This window comes from Chlorocebus sabaeus, chromosome 13, assembly GCF_047675955.1.
Source record: "Chlorocebus sabaeus isolate Y175 chromosome 13, mChlSab1.0.hap1, whole genome shotgun sequence".
Lineage (NCBI taxonomy): Eukaryota > Metazoa > Chordata > Mammalia > Primates > Cercopithecidae > Chlorocebus > Chlorocebus sabaeus.
In genome coordinates this window covers 95,213,871-95,237,704 of record NC_132916.1, presented here as the reverse complement: position 1 = coordinate 95,237,704, position 23,834 = coordinate 95,213,871, and the positions used below count along the sequence as shown (strand labels likewise).

Genomic DNA, 23,834 nt, shown 5'->3' with positions numbered 1-23,834 from the left:
TGACTGGGAGGCCTCAGGAAACTTACAATCGTGGTGGAAGGCAAAGGAGAAGCTGACACGTCCTACATGGCTGGAACAGGTGGAAGAGAGAATAAAGGAGAAGGTGCCACACACATTTAAACAACCAGATCTCTTAAGAACTCTATTATGAGAACAGCAAGTCCTCTTCCATGATTCAATCACCTCCCACTAGGTCCCTCTCCCAATACTAGGGATTACAATTTGACATGAGATTTGGGTGGAGACACAGAGCCAAACCATATCAGCAAGGAAAAGGGCTGGGCCCTTGGATATATATATATATATATATATATATATATATATATATATATCTCGACTTGTGAGAGTTTTATATTTGGTCACTGTGCCATTTACTCTTCTATACAATGTGGCATTTAATCATCAGTGTGATTTGCACAGACTAAAGATAGTAGGGCTGGATAATATTTTAAGATAATAATGTACTTGTTTCTGTTATGTATTTAGTTATTTATTCATTCAGCCATTCAGCAGATATTTACTGAGCGCATCTATAGTGTGCCAAGCACTGTTTTACCTGCTGGGGATACAACTGTGAACAAGAATAGCAAAACAATTCTTGTCTTCATGAAAATAGAGCATGCACTATACTCAATTCCTCATGAATAGCCAGGAGGAAAGCAGAAAACATCTTTGCTTTCCATTAATCTCAACTACGCTCACAAATGCGAAGCCTGCTGTACCATTGACCCAAATAAGTGTGTTGTTTGGCCTCCACAGTTAAAAATTTTTTAATATTAATGCTTTTGAGGTTCTTTCCCTTCCCAGTGTATAGCACTCCCTATCAGTCTTTTTTATATTAAAACTTGCTTCTCTTATTTATTCTGTCCCTATGGCTCCTGTAAGTGTCGGACTCTCAGACATTTGTGCCTAAATCCTAAAAATTGGGGAACTGTGAAATAAGTAAAAGTGAGAAAAACATTTTTAAGTCCCAGAGAATTATGTGTAGAAGCAGGGGAGTTAGGAGACCCCAGTCGCAAACTGAAATGAGATTTCCCTCCAGCCTGTAGGGGGAGAGGAGCAAATAGTCTGTGAGTGCTGGAGCAGTGGCAACTCTGCTTCCTGGGATGGAGAACCCAGAAGGATCTAGCAAGGAGTTGCTCTGCAGTGCCTTTAGTCAGACTGAGCCATAGATGCTTCATGAGAGAGTCTCATAGTAACAGTGTGAGGAAGCAGCTGATAGGGAGAAAACCCACGGACATACTGAGGATGACTCATGTGGGTTGAGGACTGATACTTGATGAACACATAACATGAACTCCACACTGTGCCTGGGACTAGTCTAAGATTTCTGAGCCACATCCCAACCTGGAGGAGAACAGACACTTCAAAAATAACTGAGGTTGCATTTTCCAGCTGGGATAGCACTTGGATTCGGCAATAAAGTTAAGTACTGAATAATCAGGAGAATGGTGTTTCCTGTCCACTACAGTCAATGAAATGAAATTCACACCTGTTTTGCTAGCTTGTAGGGGAAGCTTCTACCACTTTCCATTAGGGTAGAGGACAGGAGGACTGGAAAATGATCTTATTTTAAGATGCAGGATGATTTTTCCTTATAATCTATCTGTCTTAGTTGTTGTCATTTTTTAAAGGGCTTGGTCTATGATCTATCTTTCCCTTTTAAATTTTTTCTGGCACTTATTTCTTATTCCATAGGCTACTTCATTCTCATATCTCTTGGTTCAGTCTGACCACATGGAGTATTTTCAAGACCCTACTCTCCATAGACTAGCTACTGAGGCAGCCCCTTGTTTCTACAGCCTCACAGACTCAGCTTCTTTCCACAGATCTCTCTCCTGGCTCCTGTCCTCCTTCTCCCTCATGCTTCCAAGCTTCTTCACGCTGCCCCCTCTTAAATCAGAGAAGTCCAAAGTGCAGTCCCCAGGCCAGCAGCTCAGTAATCCTGGAGTCTTGTTAGACATGCAATTTCCAGACCCAACTCCAGACCTGCTGGATCAGAAATCTGCAGCTGGAACCCAGCCCGCCAGGGGACTTGGAGGCTTTCTTGTGTTTGAGAATTCCTGTTCTGAAAGGAAACACTAAGAATGTAGCATCCCGTGACAGGCAGCAAGAAAGGCTCCCCCAGAAGTAAACAAGAGTGTCTCGTGAGGAGTGCTGCTGTCCTTTATAAAAAACAAATATACTGATGTCCATTATTAAATTTTCAAGCTCTCTTGTATAAATTCCAACCAATTCTCTCCACATCTAAACCAAATTTAAATGTTTTGACATTGTGGGTAACTTTTCAAGAAAATCCTAAAATCTAGAGATTTCACTTTACTTTTAGTTCTCTTTGTGGTGTTTCAATTGATTTTCCATTATGTAATGTGTATTTTCATGGCTATATATGGTGGATATTATTTGATTGTCTTATTGGCCTCAAAAAAAAAAAGAAGAAGAAGAAGAAGAAAAGAAAAACTTGGCTTTGTAGAAAGCCTGTGGAAAGTTAGATGGCAATTCTTATGTGAAGTGTTGCATGATTAGTACAGGTTTTCTTCTGGTAATTATGCATGCTCTTTATGAAACTCCTCTTTTAAAAAGTGCAGGAAATTGAGACTTAAAAAATCTGAAACCTGGACAAATTTAATATTTCCAACAAGAGAGCCAGTGATCAGAAATACTTTTTTTTAGCTTCTGAGTTTGCATAACATGCAAGATTTGCTGCCTGCTCATTTGCATTTTCACTCAACAGTCTAACGTGAATGGAGTGTTTCACTTTTTCTCAGCCAGTAAAGTATTGATTCTGCATCACAAGGGGAAAATATAAATGTAGGTTTTTCAAAGATGACCTCAACCACAATGTTAGAAAATTGCTAAGTGTTAGAAATCTTAAGTATAGTATTGGCAGAGAACGAAGGTTCACAATTTCGGATGCATAGTGTAAAATCTTTAGATTCTATTTTTAATAGTCAAACCAAATCCAAATGGTGGGGCCAGTTAAATCTCTGTTAAAAAGACAAGACCCTTAAACCTCTAGTGTCATACATTTGAAAAAAAAAAAAAAAAAGCAGGGTCAACTATCTATATAGATAGTAAAACACAAATCCTGAACATTCCCAAAATTGAAAATAAAATTCCCAGTGGATCAGTTATGGCCTCCAAAAACCAATCTCCTTCCTGAATTTCCCAAGAATACTGAATCTTATTGGGAAAAAATGCATTTAATAGAATACTACCTCTGGAAATGTATTATGCAAAAATCTCACTCCTTTTTTATAGGTTCATTATGAAAAAGCTTCACTCCTATGGTATAGATAGCTCATTTCTGATTACCATGTCCTTTTATTTTGTAGCAGTAACCACCCACTCAGTAATTTCCATGCTGATGTGAATTGCATTTTAACTTGTGGTGCTGTTTTACATTAGTGTGCACTGGCTCTGTATTCTCCTTTCATTTCCTTGAGGGAAGTATAGTATTTCGACAGCAAATTATTGTTTTAAAACAAGGGATGGGGTTGTTGTTAAGATATAGTGAGAAGATTTACTTTATTATCAGACTTGGTTTGTTCTGAAGCAGTGTGTCCAAAAGGAAGCCAAGCAGAAATATCCATGTTTTAATCATGGGAAACCTTGATATTGTTTGTGCATGAATAAATATATTAAAGGAAAACATGCGGAGCGATCATGTTTGAGTTTTCCTTATGATGTTTGCCAACATGAGTAATTACGTATTAGATGTTAAATCAGGTTGAATTTACAATTTGACATTGTCTGTCTCTTTGTTTTCCCTCATTTCCCTCTTTCTTTCCCACTACCCCCACACCACTTTGTCATCTGACACATTTATTTGAAGGATGTGAGCATCATCAATTAAACAAATGTGTTACTCACCTACTAGCTGAATAACTGTGCTTGGTATAGAAATATGAAATTGAAGAGGAATGGGTCGCCATGAGTAAACAGAAGTGCAGTGCTCAAGGAGCTAACAATTTAGTGGTGGCACAGATATGGACACAAAGAATCATAACACAGTCAGAATGTGCTGTAATAAAACTATAAATATAGTTTTAGTGGAGCCATTGCATAAAACAAGAGGGAATGCATATGTTTCTTTATAGAAGAAATAGCTTTGGGCTTGACCTTAAATTCTGAATAATGTTTGAAAGATGAAGATGGAATAAAATGCTGTATCAGATGAAGGTAATAGAGGTGGGTAAGTGTACAGATAGAAATGCAGATGTCATGAATTATGGCTGTGGAAGATGCATTAATACAAAGAAAAAAGTCAGACTATAATGAAGACTCTAATAAAGGGATTTTAACAAAACCAAAACAAACTGAGTGAGTGACAGAATGCCTCTGAGGGAGGGCATGGCTCTGAGATGGTCACTTATACCCTCCTACCAGCTCCTCCTGTATTCCAATGACAATGGGGCTATTCTGATTGAGAAATATATTGTCTAACCTAGAGGCCAAGAAGCAGAGATGATAATAAGGTGGTGAGTTCCAGGAAGGGTGAGCTGTATTAATTTGTTTATAAAAAACCTGACATGGTTTGGTTGTGTCCTCAACCAAAATCTCATCTTGAATTGTAATCCTTATAATCCCCATAATCTTCATGTGTCAAGGGCAGGATGAGGTAGAGGTAATTAGATCATGGGGGTGGTTTCCTTCATGCTGTTCTCGTGATAGTGAGTGAATCTCAAAAGATCTGATGGTTTTATAAGCGTCTGGCACTTCTCTTGCTTGCACTCACTCTGTCCTGCTTTCCTGTGAAGAAGGTGCTTTCTCTTCGCCTTCCGCCTTGATTATAAGTTTTGTGAGGCCTCCCCAGCAATGCACAACTGTGAGTCAATTAAACTTCTTTCCTTTATAAACTACCCAGTTTTGAGTATTTCTTCACAGCGATGTGAGAACAGACTAATACAGTACCACAGCATCCCAAAATTTCAGGTCACTATTCATTAATCAATTAATCTGTTACTCAGAATGTTGGTTTTATATAGTATTTGTCCGAAGCAGTTTACTTCAGGTTTAACATTTCTCAAGCAAAATAGCCAGATTATTGAACTAGATTTTAGAATTAAATTTACTAGATATTTTGGAATCATGTAAAACCAGCCTATGTAAAAAGCATCTTCACCAGTGAGTTGGCTGGAGTTACTGTTAAACAAAAGCCATAGCACTCTGTCACGGGGTTGAATTTAGTTTCCTACCACATTTTTTTTTCAAGTGAGTCACTAAAACAACATTCTGACCCCACAATATGTTACCAACAAAAGCACTTCTTTATTTTTCTCTGGTTTCTCTTTGCAGCCAAGCAAATATCATATTCATCAGCAAGAAATCCCCAAATACCAAGCAGCATACCAGCATCTGCATGGGCCATGGATTCAGGACAGATTTCAAATCTTGGAAGAGAGACAATATCCTCTTCTTCTTGGGCATGATCTAGAGCAAAAAATGATTTTACTGACCCATGTCAGTCTTAACACTTTGTTTCTCAGAAACAGAAAGGGATCTCCATCAGGTATTGTTTGTTGTGGATGTCTGTATATAGAGCATGAAACAGGAAATTGGCCTTTGCAGTATGCAGAAATAAATCTTTGGCCTTGGAATAGCCTTGTCTAAAACTCTGCAAGTGAGCATTTCTGCTGAGGCTTATTCTGAATGTTTCCATGTTAAGATCAGATGAAACCATTTTCCTTTTCCAAGTCAAGATTACTCTTTTAGGGGGCCGGTAAACACTATTTATCTTTAGCAGTCCACATTGCAATGATAAGATTTTAGCCACTTACCCTTATCTGACGGTCCGAGTCTCCATGTGCATACACATTGATAGAGGAGTAGTTGCCAATTACTGAGTCAGTTATCAATTCACTTTGACTTCAAACGGCAGCAACATAGTTTCATTTACAGTGAGCTCCTGAGCAGCAGCTTAGGACAAGGAGGAGACCAATAGGAATTCCAGGAGAGGGTGCGGCTGCACGCACATCCACAGTCAATGCTTAGAAAGCCTGATGGAGCCAGGAGTAACTTGCACAAGAGCAGATGTGGGCTTTTGTCCTACTTAAAACAATAGCTTTGCTCCCCTCTAATAACAAAATAAGAAATCCCCTGAGTCGTTATATGGAAGAACATAAATTATAATCATATTTTCCATATTTTAATAGTTCACTGTCTAAATCAGGATAGAATTAAAACTCAACATCTGGAGACAACATCCAAGAATATCCTAGATTATCTTTTTCCTGGCAATATTATGCTTGCTATGTCTTTAAAACTTTCCTCACAGCATAAAGAGATCTATGACTTTCTGGAGAATATAGTTTTTATTATTTTCCCTTTAGAAAGAAGAAATTATTAGCCAATGTCGATAGTTAAAATCCTTGGAAGGCTTTTTGGTTCATCCTCTTCTTAAATGATTGGAAGATCTGGATTTTCAAGTTCCACAAAACTAGGAATGTCCCACTTGCTTTGCTTTCTTATATTTTAGGGTAGAGCTCTGCCATGTAAATGAGATTGGCTGAGGTTCAAACCTGGGTTCTGTCTGTCTAGCATGATCATGTGAGGACCTAAGTCTGTATGGGTGTGTTTATTGCTGCTCTTGGTACATGAAGACAGAGAGAGATAAGTTGCAGGTATGATCATTTTACTCCTTTTCTTAAAATGCGTCTTTGGTTCCCCTTTGCCTACAGGAAAACATCGCACTTTCTCGGCCCGGTTTTCAAGCCCTTCGAATCTATGCAGTTTCACCCACATCACATCTTCTGCTTAAACTTTTACATAATAATTCTTAAACACTATGCGATTTCCCTTTCTTTCTGTGTCTTTCCCTTCATTGTGCACCCAACACAACTTCATTAATCCTTTAAGGGTCACTTCAAATTTCTCTCTCCCTGGGAGCCTTCCTTACTTTATTCAAGTAGAATTGGCTGATACTTTATTTGGCCCACACCCTTAGTTTATATCACTATTCTTACCCTTAAAGAATTACTCTGTATTTATTGGGCCATGGTCTGTTTAATTTAACTGATTGCTAGCTGCTTGAGGGTAAAGATTGTCTTACTCATTTTCAATGTCTTTGACATGCACAGTGCCTAGAAAATGGTAGTTTTTTTGTTTGTTTGTTTGTTTGTTTTAAATCAGTGGTACATAGAATGAGACTGATCAGGTTTTCTGACATTTAAGCTATTAAATTTGCTTCATTGGCACATGGTACAATCAATGTTTCTCAATGCTGATGGCTCACTGCCATCACATAAAGGGCTTTGGCAAAGTACCAGTGCCTTAGCCCAAATATTCTGATGATTCTGATGGCTACACTTAATCTCCATAGATTTGGATTTAGTTAGTCTTCAGTGGAGCCCAGTAATAATAGCAGGTACTTATGTAACTCTTACTATGTAAGGCATTATTTCTGACATTGTTTTAAGCGCTTTATTTATATTAATTTATAAGCATTTTTTTGGAAATCTATGGTTGAAAATCACTACAGTCTGATTAAATGTCAAGAAAATATAATCACTGAGATTGAAGTAGAAATCTGATACGCAGTGATAGAACTAAACCAGTTTCTTTTAGCAAAGCCAAATAAAAATATTTTTATTTGTTTTTGTTTTTAATTAAAGGAGTAAAGTAGCAATCTCGATGTGTACAGTGTGATGAGTTGTGATTAAACTAAAAATAATTTTCGGTGACTGAAGGAGGAATTGAGATTGACCAAGGAGATGTTAAACATTTCCAGTTTAATGTCCAGTTCTCATGAGACAGCATTTTACTAACCAATTTGCCATAAACATTTGTCTTTGCTCACTGGAGCTTTTCACTTTTGAAACAGAGGGCTAATTTAATATGACCTCTTTGCAGTTACTTAAAGGAAGCATAACATCTGGAGAAAAAGAGACAAATGATTTAAGTGAAGCAACATTAAAAGAGGTTTACTAAAAAAATGGTCCTAAGTTAAAATAGGAAGTTTAGAACATTAAATGGGGATTTTATGCATTGTATTTAATTATGAAGAGTATTTTCAAACTAAGTACATTAATAAAATAGTTTGCTTTTGCATGAAAACGTATTTTTCTGGTTTTCTTAAGGAACGTTACTCATATGATTTCAGCCATCTTCAGTACTGTTCATAGCCTGCTCTCTAGTCTTTTTGTCATGGGTAGTAACTATCCAGGGTGAGTGGTGCAGACAGTAAATGAATTTACCAAGACAGTTGTAGGTAAAGAAAAGCAGATTTATTAGAGAAAGTATGAAAATATGTGGCAAGACTGCAATAGGCAGGACAGCAGAGAAGAGGCTGTCTGCAAAGAGGCAGGGGCTGGAGGGAAGTTTTATAGGGTCCTGCTGGAGGGGGGCTACATGCAAGGTTGTTGTGCCCTCAGGTTATTTGTGGTTAGCCATCCCTCAAAACAATTGTTCATTGTTCTTCCTCACCTGGGGACCTCTGCCACCTGGGTCCCCTTCCTTGTTATTGCTTATTTATCGGGACTCCACATTCTTGCTGCTTTTTCTTTCTTCCCATCCATCTTTCCCACCTGCCCAGTCATCTGTCATTATCTGTGTATGGAGGGTTAACTTCAGTGAAGTAAGACACACTTGTCAGTGGGCCTGGAATAAACCCCACCATTATATAATACATAGAGTTTTGTGTATGATTGAATTTTCATGATATTCAGAAACTATTATCACATTACTTTTATGAGTTCAGAAGATAAGTTTGTAACTTAGATTAAAAAATCCAATGGGTCTAGTCATTGCCTTATACTTTGAGTACTGAGTGTTAGCTGTTACTGAATGATTATGTACAAATGAGAAGGAGTAGATCAGCATTCAAAAGTTATTCTCTGTATCATATAAACCAGTGGTTCTCAACCAGGGGTGATTTCAACTCACTCCTCAGGGACATCTGACAATATATAGAGACATTTGGTGTTTTCACAAATGGGGGGCAGTGCTAGTGGCATTTAAGTGAGAGACTAAGTGTGGCGATAAAAGTCCCGCAATGCATAGGATAATCCCCCACAACAGATTTATCTGGTCTAAAACGTCAATAGTGCTGAGACTGAGAAACTGGGTATAGTACAAGGCTAATGTTTGGTCTGTTGAAAGTAACTGAAATACAGTCATGCACCATATAATGACGTTTTCGTAAACAATGGACTACATAGATAACAGTGATCCTTTCAGATTATAATGGAGCTGAAAAAATTCCTCTCCCCTAGCGATGAAGCCATCATGAAGTCACAAGACAATGCATTACTTTTTCTATGTTTAGATACACAAATACTTGCCATTGTTATAGTTGCCTGTGGTATTCCCTACAGTAACATGCTGAACAGGTGTGTAGCCTAGAAACAACATGGCTATACCATGTAGCCAAGGTGCGTAGTAGGGTAAGGGTCCCCAACCTTCACGCCCCCATTCTGTCAAGACTGGTAGTGGTCTGTGGCCTGTTAGGAACCAGGCCACAGAGCAGGAAACGGGAGGTCAGTGGGCCAGCAAGCAAGCATTGCTACCTGAGCTCTGCCTCCTGTCAGATCAGCAGAAGCGTTAGATTCTCATAGGAGTGTGAACCCTATTGTGAACTGAGCATGTGAGGGATCTAGGTTGCTGCTCCTTATGAGAATCATGGAGGTGGAACAGTTTCATCTCCAAACTATCCCCACTCCTCCCCCTCCAGGTTTGTGGAAAAATTATCTTCCATGAAACTAGTCCCTGGTGCCCAAAATGTTGGGGACCACTGCTATACAGGTTTATGTAAGTACACTCCATGATCCCATAACAAAGAATTCTCCTAAAGATAAATTTCTCAGAATGTATCCTTGTGGTTAAGCAACTCATAACTATATATACAAACTAAGTTCATTGAAAGTATTAGCCACAGAGATATATTAGCTTCAATGAAGAGTCTACAGTTAATCAAAGTTGAAATTACATAGAAAATTAAGATGTAGAATAATCTATCAGAGATTATGAAGTCTTCTTATTACATAAAAATTTACTGTGCTGACTTTTGCTTAAATAAGTGAGTCCAATTCTCCATAAAATATAGTTTAATAATGCAGAAGCTTTTGTAGTGGTTGTATAAACTGTGGTTGATTTGGTTTGGATTCATATGTGGTTAAGCTACGTGTTTTTATGGTTTCACTGGATTTCAGGTTTTACTTTATGAAGTAATATTGGTAAATGGAGGGACAGATATAAGGTGATTAGCCTGCTAATTAGATGTAATGTTGGAACTTTTTTCCTCCCCCTTTAAAGTTTTGTATAGATTGGACTCTTATACTTTAAATCAAACTACTTATAATCCAAATGATTTACAGAAAAACTCTGCAAGGTGAGGTCAGTATGTGCTTCAGGGCCAGGGCAAAAGACTTTACTCTGCCATTTATTTCCACTGTTTTGTTTGGCCTTGTCCAAAGAACCAGATGGATAAGCAGGACACATATGGTATCTGAACTGGCGGCGGCTCCCAGCAGGCCTGAGCTGTAGACGCTGTGGCCTGCTGCTCTGCTTTTATGTTTGAGTTCAAAATTCTCCTACTCTTTTGTGCAGGGGCAGAGGCCCGGCCCATTGAAGCTCAGCAGGAAACAGCCACTCTGAAATCCAGAATGCTCATCTAGAAGGAAAAGACCTTCAGCAACAAAAGCCCTCTCGTCTATAATCTGCTTCTCTTTTCCTTTGTGCCAATGATTTCCTCTCTCAGGATCAAAGAGCTCTGTGGGGACACAACTCCTGACTCAACCCTTCGAGCAGTTTCTGTTTTGAATCCAGGTTTGGGTCTCTGGGTTGAATTTCCTTCTGGCTAGCCTTGTGACCACTCCTGGAGACAGATAGAGAAACTGCTACAAGGATTTGTAAAGACCAGAAAACAAAGGCCATCTTTTGTGTTGACAGTAGTAGCTCTGAGCCAGATGGGAGGTTGGGCCTAGGACCATTGCCCTGTGATTAGTGATGAAAAAATCCCGGTGCTATCTAGGGCTGAGCCACCTCAGTGAGATGATGTGGTTCAGGTCACTAATATAATTTGTTCCCTTTTGCTTGTATTGTTTTTGAGGGTCATGATAACTTTCACATCTTACACAGTGGTCCTGCATTTAGGAGGCTGAAGTGGTTTTACAAGTTTATAATTGGCTATAAGCATGGACTTCGGAATCAGAAAGATTAGAACTGAATCTATCATGTTAGCAGAGGAAGTTTGAAAGTTATATAATCCCACTAAGCCTCAATTTTCTCATCTGACAAATGGATATAATAGTATCTATATAACTAGGTCCAATGAGATGTTATATTTTGTCATGGTAAGACTATATACTACAGAGCCAGACCGCTTGGGACTGAATGCTGGCTGACCTTGGACATAATGCTTCATTTTTCTGTGCTCTGTGGAGATAATAATAGGATCAAATTAGAGGGCTGCTGTTAAGATGAAGAGACTACATATGTAGAACACTTAGAACAATGTCAGGCATCTAGTAGTGCTTAAGAAACACTAGCTATTTATTATTGTGTAGGTGAAAATACTTTTCTCAGTAGCAGAGAAACCCTTTTGTGAGTACGTATTTATTACATACATGCATAACATTTATAAATGCATTACATAGAAACTCTTTTTAACGCCCTAAATGATTGCATTATTTGGATAATTTCTCAGTTTTCTACTATAATGGGAAGTTATTTCAGATATATATGACCACCTGCAAAGCCAGCTCAGAGTGTCTGGTATTGTTCTTTTCTTCATTGTTAATAAAAACATTTACTTTGCGTTTTATACAGAGCAACCTGAAGTCTGCATCATGACCTTACAGTTATTAGGGGCTTACACTGTGTTCATCTCAACAGTGTAGTTCTGGGGATGGTGGATCCACAGAAACACAGGCAGGAATTTGGAAGGAAGAAAGGGGCACAGAAAGAATGTATCTTAATCAGTTCTTCAAGAAAAGGCAGTAGAACATTCTGAGTTTCTGAAAACATGTGCAAATGGGGCTTCTAAGACAAACACTGTATTGTGAGCGCTTGAGGCAGGACAGAAAAAGGAGGTTGATAAGTAAGGGAGCGTTTTCTTAAGGCAAAGGATGAAGGGGAAGGCTTACTATTTTTAATCCTCTCAACTCCAGGACCCAATAATCAGAGGAGACCATGTCCAATCTTGAATCATTTTCTTGCTCCAAAAGAGGAGATAATACTCCTGGGACCAGACCCTGAAGCTATCATGCTGTCATTCCTGAGTCCCTGTTTATGCCCCACAGCACCTTAGAAGGGCAGGGGAAGGTCAGAGGGTAGTGACTTGTGTTCTGTGGAAGTGAAATATTTAGTTCACATTAAGCACTGATAAAAACCCATTGACTGGGACCACAGATAAGACAGATCTGTTGAAAGAGGTCTCTGGTGAGGGCCAAGATGGGGAGGTCCCAGACATCCTTATCTTGAGGTGCAACAGGTGTAGAAAGTCTGAATGGGGGTATTAAAGTAATGGGAGACAGAACACTCCGAGACCTTAATTTTAATAGGATAGCTTTGAAAAGAGAAATCAAATCAAACACTAGGTGCCAGTTACAACAAATATCATTACTTTATGCTCACCTGGTAGCATAAAAAATTGCCAAAGCATGTCCAGCTAACCAATAGATCTTGCTAGGAGGTGTTAGTGTGCAGGAGAGAGGGCTGAGGGACTCGGTACAGCTGACTAGCCAACAACATTCCTATGGAAACAGAAAGGGAAGAGTCCTGGCTTGCTGGTTTATTGTGCACTTGGCAGAGTAGAAGCAAAATCTCAGAAGTGACTCCACATTCTCTGCAAACAGCTTTGACCAAGGGAAAGAGGAGCCAGATTCTCACTCTGAGATGGTGCAGGGGCCAGACTTAACCCATTACACATGCATTAGTCGTGGTCATTCTGCAGTTGATGGGCAACTCATACTAGGCAAGTGAAGGGAGTTAGTTAGGTTTTTCATTTTTTAAATTTTTAATTTACATTTTTTTTTTTAAATTTATTTATTATTATTAAACTTCAAGTTGTAGGGTACATGTGCACAACGTGCAGGTTTGCTACATATGTATACTTGTGCCATGTTGGTGTGCTGCACCCATCAACTCGTCATTTACATCAGGTGTAACTCCCAATGCAATCCCTCCCCCCTCCCCCCTCCCCATGATAGGCCCTGGTGTGTGATGTTCCCCTTCCCGAGTCCAAGTGATCTCATTGTTCAGTTCCCACCTACGAGTGAGAACATGCGGTGTTTGGTTTTCTGTTCTTGTGATAGTTTGCTAAGAATGATGGTTTCCAGCTGCATCCATGTCCCTACAAAGGACACAAACTCATCCTTTTTTATGGCTGCATAGTATTCCATGGTGTATATGTGCCACATTTTCTTAATCCAATCTGTCACTGATGGACATTTGGGTTGATTCCAAGTCTTTGCTATTGTGAATAGTGCTGCAATAAACATACGTGTGCATGTGTCCTTAACCTCAAATCTATTATCAGTGCCTCAGATATAATTTCATTCTAAGTCTTTAAAGCCCCCTTAAAACAAAAGTAGACTTTTTTTTTTTTTTTTAAGTGTCCTCACTTTCTGGTAGTCACTTTCCCCCCAGTCTCCAGTTTTATCCCAACTTAGAGTCCATGAACTTCATCAGACCATCTAGAAAGACTTGGGCCTTTCTAGAGAGAATCTGAGTGCATGACTTCAGATGAGCTGCGCCAGTACACTCAGTGCCTGAGACACTCTGAACCGAACAGTGTAGTAATTCATTTCCATCATGCCATAGTCCTGGAGCAGTACCCCAGGGTGTGTCTACATTGGGCCAAGTATTCTTGTCTTTGCCATTCTCTAAGAGGCTATTGAGCACAATCTTGTGTAGCTGAGCAACCAAGTTAACATGGGGTCATTATGTGGTGTTTCAGAGCAAACTCTCACTGCAGGTATCTCATGGATCAGTCTTCTTTAATACTGCATGGCCACAGTCTGGAATAACTTCATCTTAGGTTCAGTGTGTTCCAGGTGTAGTCTCATAACTTCTCACATGCCATATCTTTGCCAGTTTCCTTCTGTAGTTGAGTTAGCCAGACAAACCCTTCTTGATTTGCTAGTACATGGAGAGGGCCTGTCAATCCATACATGGCTGTGGCAAAGGACAGATAAGGGCTTGAAGGGCCACTGCCCAACAAGTTGCTGATATGGGCACTTACATCGCTGCCCTCATGGTCACTGGATGGTGTGGTACAGGTGCGTGAGCTCAGTGAACTGAGCATCAGTATAGCCTAACATGTTGGTGAAATTGTGGGACCAGTTCAACTTGGAGTCAATGGCCCCAACATTTTTGCCCTCTTAGTAGAGATTTTGGTAGATCTTTGTTGCAACACAGGTAGCTTTGTGATCAGATCCGCACAGTCTTCATAAATCAGCTCCCAGTACTTGATATCTTCTGCATATGCTCAGGTAGTATTACTTTCACTGTTGAGGGCTGTATAGGCTGCACTGAGCTGACACATGGGATGTATATTGGTGGGAAAGTTGTCCAGCATGGTGACCACATGGGAGGGTAGAGCTGCCCTCTTTGACCACTTTTTTGAAAGCCAGGATACCTGTTTCCTCTGTTGGGATATGTTCAGCTACCAGCAGCTGAGATAAGCCCTCCAGCAGAGGTTCTTTCTTACCCTTAGCCTTAGGTGGCAGTTTTTGGCACTCAGGGACACTAAAGCCTCAGAAATGGATGCTTTCATTAGGATCAAGAACTGATGTTTCATATACCATTCCCCTCGTGCCTCTCAGGCCACCACACATCCTGCCTACAGTGGTTTGGCCCACCACCCTCTTGCCACTTTGCTGTCTGAAGATCTTAATTCTGACCTGCTCCTTGGGTATCAGGTAAGCCGATATGTCTTCCAAATTCCTAGAGGAGGTACTGGCATGCCAGGCAGCAAGAACAAGACAAGATACATCCTTTGTTCCCAAGAACTGGGTGGCAGCAGTGAGTAAAGCCATGGTGGACCAACTCTGGACTCTGATGGCCAGAGAAGGAGGGAGAGAGTTGCAGCAGGAACAGGAGCCTATGTTGCTGCACAAGAGGCCATGCCAATGGGTAGACAAGGTTCCTGTTCTTTAAAATGAGGCTCACCCCAGCACTTTGGGAGGCCAAGACAGGTGGATCATGAGGTCAGGAGATCGAGACTATCCTGGCTAACATGGTGAAACCCCATCTCTACTAAAAAAATACAAAAAAACTAGCTGGGCGAGGTGGCGGGCACCTGTAGTCCCAGCTACTCGGGAGGCTGAGGCAGGAGAATGGCGTAAACCCAGGAGGCGGAGCTTGCAGTGAGCTGAGATCCAGCCACTGCACTCCAGCCTGGGCGATAGAGCGAGACTCTGTCTCAAAAAAAAAAAAAAAAAAAAAAAAAATGAGGCTCACACCTGTAATCCCAGCACTTTGGGAGGCCAAGGGGGGTGGATCACCTGAGGTCAGGAGTTCGAGATCCGTCTGGCCAACATGGTGAAACCCTATCTCTACTAAACATACAAAAAATTAGACGGGCTTGGTGGCAGGCGCCTGTAATCCCAGCTACTCAGGAGACTGAGGCAGGAGAATCGCTTGAACCCAGGAGGCAGAAGTTGCAGTGAGCCTCTCGTGCCACTGCATTCCAGCCTAGGTGACAGAGTGAGACTCCATCTCAAAAATAAATAAATATGAGTAAAGTTTGAGAAAAGTACAAATACACACAGACACCTTATGATAGAAGTAGATGGAAATTAAGTTTGATGAAAGCAGCAATTGAAGAAAGGCCATCACAACTCAGGACTATTAGAAACCCTTGGCTGTAGGTGTGCCTGGAAATTGAAGGTCTGTTTGCGACACGACTGCAAATCATCTGCTATACAATTGGCAACTTACAGTGACATTTTCTTCTCTGTTGCCATTGTCTTTATCTATCCCAGGAGGAACCCCCTATGTATCATCCCTCCTAACTCTTTTTTCTCCCCTTGACCCAGCTGTTCATTTCTAATTCTTTTCTGGATTACTCTGGCAGAGAAATTAAGCACATTTACACAATGCATATTTTAAAAAGCACCAAAAGGAAGATCTATTTACTCATACGGTAGACCCAATTCTACCATTTGGTTGTTCAGTCCACAGTGGGGACATTTTCTGGTTAATATTCTGACAGATTAAACAAAGGAAAGGATTGCTGGCTTGTATTTTTACATGTACCTTATGAAATCTATTTGTTTGAAAAAATGAAAAAAAGGAAATGCAAAAATGATTATGAAAATCAATACACTTCATACCTGTATGCTAGCAAAGTTTCATTTCAGATAAAAAAGCTACATGTTGTTGAATTGATTAAAAATGATTTACTGAGAAAATATACATGTGATGGCTTAATACTCCTTCCTGAGTTTAATTGGGTTTAGGTTATGAACAGATGCTAAAATGAACTGCAAATATTTTAAAGATTATTTGTGTAAAAATACATTTTAGGAGTGTGAACTCAAAAAGATTTCATTTGAAGTTTAGCGGACAGATGTTGCTTTATGTAGCTTCAGTAAGCTAAAGTAAAAAGTGGTTGATATCACAGATGTTTTATAGTTCATTTATCAAAATTTATTCATAAAAAGTTTTACGTTAATCTCATAGAACTGAAATGCTTTAGTTTTTTGTAGGAGTATGTAAATTCTTTCAAATCTAATTGTAACATCAAAATAAAATTGAGGTATGATGAAGATCTGCAGAACTTCAAGACTTCCTTTAAAACAAAAAGCATATTTAAAATTGTTCTGAGTTTTTCAGTTCATTTGGCCTGGGCAGCTTCCTGCATGTCTTGTCATAACTCCCATGTTAAATTTAGTCATATATTCAGAAAATGGAGAAAGGTACTCACCAGTGGCAGGTGAAAACAGGAAATAAAAATATTGACTCGGGATGTTCCCAAGGCCATTAATGAAAGGATTGTAGTTCCTAAGGCCACCATGAATAGGAAAGTGGGCATAATTACCTCATTGGGCACCCACTATATTCCAATTCATGATGCCTATAATTTCTGGTTATGTGAGTAACATGGCAAAATAGCTTGGATTGTAGTGAATTTTTTAAGTGCCTCTTAAAGATCTTCTATTTTTAGGATCACAGCAGAATCTTCACTTTTCCATTTCCTCTCTTTTGGAAACACTTGGGATTTTTTGGAAATGCCTAGTCTTTCATTTTGATGCTTTAGTTCTAAACAAAATGAGCACACACCTAATCACCGATGGTCCTGTTTATCTGGAAGACCAAGCTGTTTTGGATCTCATATGACCCCGAACTAGAATTGCTATAAAAATGGACATATACAAAAAAATATATACATAACATATATATGTGTGTTTATATAATAAATATATGTGTGTATATATATATATTTTGTTCAGGTTCTGACTAGAACACTAAGATAAATTATTTGGAAAAAATTTCTTCAAGAAAAAAGTATTCATCTAGGAATCATCTATCAGAGAGTTACCATGTATGAAGCACTGTGTGCTAAAAGAGAGAAAAATAGTGTTTCCATGTTATCTTGGAAAGTTAAATGGATGGAATTTACTGAGAGGTTATGACTTTTGCTTTTAGAAAAATATAAAGGCAATTAGCCATTTATTAGCAGTTTCCAAGGCTTATGGCAACCTGCATCAGGCACTTACACTGAATGCGCTTTGATTATGGTATAAATCATTCAGACTGTGTCCATTTTGTTTGCAAGTATTGTTTATTGAATACATGGCCTACAGATGATATCAGGGAAATAACTTTTGTTATAAACCATAACTGATGGATTAGATGGTAAGGCTTAGTTCCAGAGGAGGGGATTCCAAGGTGGAGTTTCAATTAACACAAGAGGGTAAGACTTGGAGGTTCTTGTGGGCAAGGCATCTTAGAGGAACAATAAAATCCACCCCTACTCTGGCTCCACTCCTACCAGATAAAGAGATGTTTGGAACATGAGATCCTGGAGGACTTATCTCTTTCTTAGGGCCTGGAAAAATGAGTATGAACACTGCCTGACTACATTGTAAGGCACCACTGTGCCTGAGCACATTGTAAGGCACCAATATATTTGGCTCTCAAAAGGGAGAATAGTTTATTTAGAAGCCAATTGTCCCTGAAGAGTTCTCCCCACTGTGATAAGGGGATTCTAAGAAGTGGGTTGGGCTAGTGGCTGCAGAACTGGTGGACACGGTGTCTGCTTGTGTTACCCCTAGTGGAGGAATGGCCCTGCCTGAGGTCAACAACCAACTTAACACCAGACACCTCCACCCACTTCTGACGACTAGACACCTCAGGGGAGGGAAAAGGCCAGTTCAGAACTAACTGAGTTTATGCTTCACTTGACCAAAAAACTCTGAAGTGGCTGAGGAAAAAAAAAACAAAAACGTGGAATTGACTTAAATTAAGTTTCTGCCATCCAGCAACTAAGCTCAATTATAAAGACAAATATCATTTTACATATCTGATTTTTCTCAGCTAAAAATATTGTGCTCACAAACATTGCTGTAATTTCAGTAAATGTGCTCTATTTCCTATGTGAATGTATAAAATGATTTTGGAACATTTATTTGATACTAGGATCAGCTTCATAGATAGGATTGTAGACTATTTTATAAAGTACCTTTAAAGGATTAATAAGGAGAAATTAATTACCATATGTTGATATGCTGAGAAATGTTTACATAACCTATTAGTTGATTGGAATTTTTAAAATAATGAATGTTTCAAGTGAGAAATCACCAATAGCAGAAGTTCAACAATATCAATTACAAAAACCTTCAGGATTTTGCCTGTCAATTTCTAGAAATGCTCACTTAAGGGAGCAGATTCTATTCTGTGAATGCATTTAGAGTGTTTGGAGCTGATTTTATGACATCCTAACTTTTTTCATAATTGTAAGACCATTGAGAGAACCATTGAATTACATTTTTGAATTTTATATATATATATAGCTTTTCTTACTTTTTAAAGCAGTTGAACTTAATCTTTTATTGCTCTAAAAGCATGGCTCAAGTAATTTGTAAGAATTTCCCTTAAGGATGTATTTTTTTACATACCTGGTAATCAACCATTTCTCGAAGGGTTTTGGAGACATTCAATGTTCTGAGTATGGCTAAGACTTAGGTGGTTTTACCCAATCACAGAACTCCCTATGTTCACTATAGTGCATATCATAGATCTAGGTGTATGTCTAGACAAGTTCTACACTCTGAGACCTCAGTGCTTTAGAAGATTGTTTTGGATTTATGTAGCCTAAAGTAACTAATGATTGTGCTGCATAATTTTTATTAGGAATCTGTTACATGTCCAGTCATTATCTTTCTTACCTTTATCTCTTTTTATGAGTTGATTTTCAGATACATTCTTTCTTGGTAGGTATTATATTATGCTCATTGATGAAATTCCTAAAGATTATGTCCTATTGCTTTTCAATTATTATTAACAAATTTGCATATAATGTTATAGGAAACCTAGGATGGGTGGTGTTTCTAACAGCCTGTAACCTAAGCCTGAAAAGACTTGTTATGGAAAGTTCTAAGAAAAGTTTATGTATTTTTCACATATAATAAACTGCAAACATTTAAAGTGTACAATTTGATATACTTTGCAATAGATACATACCTGTGAACCCATCACTATAATGAAGATAATGAACATATTCATTATGTCCCAAAGTTTCCTGTGCCATGGTAATACCTCTTTCCTGCCTTTCCCTGTCCCTCTTTTCGTCCCCATGCAAGCACTGATCTGTTTTCTGTGACTATAGATTACTTTACATTTTCTAGAGTTTAATATAAATGGGACTGTACTGTATGTACTAAAGTTTTCATATTAATTCTTTCACTGAACATAAATATTTTGAGATTTGTTACATGTATTGATAGTTCGTTTCTTTTAATTGGTTTTTCCCCATTGTATGGCTATATGACAATATGTTTATCCACTCATCTGTTGGTGGTTATTGGAATTATTTCCATTTTATGGCTTTTACTAATAAAGCTGCTATTAAGTCATTATATGGATATATGCTTTTATTTTCCTTTGTAAATACATAAAAGTGGAAAGACTGGATCTTACAGTAGGTGTAGGTTACACTTCTTAAGAAATGGCCAAACTGTTTTCTAAAGTGGTGTGTGGCATTTTATGTTCTATAAGCAGTGCATGAGAGTTGTAATTACTCCCTATTATTGACAATCACTTGGTATGGTCAGTCTTTTTAGTTTTAGCTGTGTAGTGGTATCTCATTGCACTTCTGATTTATACTTCCTTAATGTTATTGACATTGAAACACTTTTCCTGTGCTTCTTTGACATGCAGGTATCTTCTTTTATAAAGTATTTGTTTAACTATTTTTCCTATTTTAAAATTTTTACATATATAACTCAGAGATTCCAAGCCCATTCATACATTTGGTTATTCATTAGAAATACTCACAGGACTCAGAAGCAACAGTATTCCTGACTATATTTTTTTAGTGATCCGCAATGGAAAAAGATTCATCAGGTAGTCTGGAGGAATCCCAGCACAGACTTCCAACATTTTCTCCGTCAAGAGGGATCACAGAGAAATGCTTCTCCTTCACCAGTGAAATGCAGCAATATATGTGCAGTGTTTTGGCCCAGGAAACCTTGTTTGAGACTCAAGAGTCCAGAGTCTCAGGATGTTCCCAGATATTTGGGGCTAGTTATTTAACCACCCTTTACTGGTGTGGCCAGTCACACAGCAAATTTCCAGAAGGGAAGCAAGTATTCACCATCAATCACATTTTCTTGTACAATCAGTGTAGGCAAGCTGGTACAATAACAGTACAGTAACTCATATAGACAAAACAGCCTTATTAACATAGAGAATATTCTGAAAGCCAAGTCCTCAGATGCCAGCCAAAGACCAATTTTGCAAGCAGACCCATCTAAAGATAGTAACCCCCAAAATGCTATGTTATCTCTCTCTCTCTGTCTACACACGCACACACACACATACACAATTTTATTTTCACCAAAATCTTATTACTGTGGGATATCCAGAAGAAGTGAGAGTATGGTAAACCAGAGAAAGTCACTATGTTGGAAAAAGTAAATAGCATAAGATACAGGGAAGCACAACATCTGGGAATGTGGTATTTGCCTTGCTGCCATAGCTACTGGGATTTGAGTCAATTGTAATTTATAACAATATGGTAAGGAATCGAGTTTCACCCAAAGGTAGAACTTGCTTGATCTGATGGGAAAGTGAGGCTGAGAATAGGATGAGATTTATAAAAACATAAAACTTTCTTCTGGATTGTTCTTCAGCATGACCTGAAGTCCAGGGGACATATTGGAGGTTAGGTAAGAAATGAATTCAATGGAGGGGGGTTACCACTCTGGTAGCACCTCAAGCCCAGAACAGAAATCTTTGGGATGAACGTGCCATGCTCCCTCTGGGAGGCTAGATGGGTGCCTTTGGGGACATGAATCTTTCTACATCAAGCAGTGTTGCCATCTTGAACTTATTTTGATTAGTGCTTGTTTAACTGCTTGTCTTAAATTCTTGTCCCACCCTCTTTACCCATGAAAGCTTCTTGTCGTATAATAAACAATGACCTCCCCAACATTCTGGTGGTAAAAAGTACTTCCCATGTTGCTGTTTTTTCTTTTTCTTTCTTTCTTTCTTTTCTTTTTTTTTTTTTTTCAAGAATGTCCCTCAGGGAAAGCCAATGGGGTATGAAGGAGAATGCGGATGTGTGTAAATTAATAATTCAATCCATGTGGGCAATGTTCTATTGGTCTATTTTAATCTGAGGACAGGTTTTAGAGTATATGGTAGAACTGACTACTGGACTCTTTCAGGCAACATTGTATAACTGTTGCTTTTTTTAAATTTGGTTTTTGATAGCCATGTAAAGCCTTTCCACTAGGTTCAAGATTAGGCTTCCTGAAAAAACCCTGAAGAATAGGTATCAGACCCGTTCTTGTTAATAGGTAAGAGGCACTGGCTTTGAATTTATATTATTATGTGAAAATGAAGGCAGTCAAGAAAGACAGTTTCTAGTCAGGGTCATCCCTCCTTAGTGAGAGGATGTGATGTGAATTTACATTAAAGGTAAAGTTACAGTAAAGGTAGTTAGTTAAGAATGGATAAAGGAACTAATTGAAATTTGTCTTTGATGGAAATAGTAGATGTTTAGTTTATGGGCTGTCACCTGTAGTTTGATTATGCTGGTAAATTTTTTTAGGTCAAGTTATAAAGTGTAAATATTCTAATTTTACCTTCATTAGAGATATGGATTTTGTTACCTGTATCTTTTGGAATTGTGTTAAAAATCAAACAAACAATTCCCATAAAGCTTTTCACCCCTGATGCAAAACATTGGTTGAGGTAACCTTATTTATTGAATACTAACTTTATTAAATGAATATAATTTCTATCAGTGTCATAATTATTATTGTGCTAATTGTGAATTATTGATATGTTTAGTGCCTAAGGAGCAGAAAGCCATGTAAAGATATTTAAAAGCTTTTAGGTCTTCTATTAATACAACACTTATCATAGCCCTGAAATATTTTGATATTACATTCCAGATATGGAGAGAGTCTCCATACATCTATTCAGAATGTTGCCATTTCAAATATTACTTTCCTCTTTTTAATGGATACAAAGATGACTCATTGAATTCATTTCGTTTCATTAAACTACTTTATGCCTCTTGAGATCAGCTGTGGCAAAAGTAGAGGAAAATAAATTTCAAAGACAAAGAGTTGATGTTAGCAGTGAGCAGCAACATCAAGACAATGTCTATATTGGCACAAAGTGAAGTAAGGATGTGGTAATCAAACGATTAATTTGTTCTGAGTACATAGTCATTTCTGATGTTAATGTTGATGATGATGGTAGTGGTGGTGGTTGTGGTGAAGATACTAACTCAAACTACCACTTTTTGAGTACTTATCAGGTGTCAGGCAATGTATTGAGCACTATTCTTGCATTAGTTCATTTAGTTATCAAATAACTCTAAGAAGTAAGTCTTAGTTTTACGCTAATTTTTATAGACAGGGAGATTGAAGAACAGATGGGTAAAATAAATTGTCCAAGGTCACACACTAGTAGTGGTAGAGGCAGGATTCATCCTTAGGCAGTTTAGTCCTGATACTGTACTCTAAACCACTATTTTTTTTAATATGCAAAAGTGACAATGTTATGTTATCTAATGTTCTAAATGATCATCTAATGCTATAAACTCTCCAACCACCTCACATGATTGTCTTCAGAGACAAAAAGGATTGGTGAATGAGAAGCATTTTTAAAACTCAGAATATAATTAATAACACAAGGATGAATTATTTAACCAAAACCTTTTATCCAAAAAGTTTAAAATTTTTTTTTTATTATTATTATCCTTTAAGTTCTAGGGTACATGTGCACAACGTGCAGGTTTGTTACACATGTATACATGTGCCATGTTGGTGTGCTGCACCCATTAACTCGTCATTTACATTAGGTATATCTCCTAATGCTATCCCTCCCCCTCCCCCCGCCCCACAATAGGCCCCGGTGTGTGATGTTCCCCTTCCTGTATCCAAGTGATCTCATTGTTGAATTCCCACCTATGAGGGAGAACATGCGGTGTTTGGTTTTCTCTTCTTGCGATAGTTTGCTGAGAATGATGGTTTCCAGCTGCATCCATGTCCCTACAAAGGACACGAACTCATCCTTTTTTTATGGCTGCATAGTATTCCATGGTATATATGTGCCATATTTTCTTAATCCAGTCTGTCACTGATGGACATTTGGGTTGATTCCAAGTCTTTGCTATTGTGAACAGTGCCGCAATAAACATATGTGTGCAC

General features: G+C 38.4%; 2 long non-coding RNA genes and 1 pseudogene across 2 annotated transcripts in view; 1 reads left to right on the top strand and 2 right to left on the bottom strand.

Moving 5' to 3' along the window:
• The window catches only part of LOC140713260 (uncharacterized), a 54,782-nt gene extending 48,858 nt beyond the window's left edge, over positions 1 to 5,924 (bottom strand). The window contains exon 1 of the long non-coding RNA XR_012095151.1: positions 5,781 to 5,924. This is a non-coding gene — a long non-coding RNA (uncharacterized lncRNA). The remainder of the gene's footprint in view (positions 1 to 5,780) is intronic.
• Positions 1 to 23,834, top strand: part of LOC140713259 (uncharacterized) — a 58,830-nt gene that overhangs the window by 19,071 nt on the left and 15,925 nt on the right. The gene's annotated exons all lie outside the window — the stretch shown is intronic.
• LOC103239982 (citrate synthase, mitochondrial pseudogene) lies at positions 13,597 to 15,285 on the bottom strand (annotated as a pseudogene).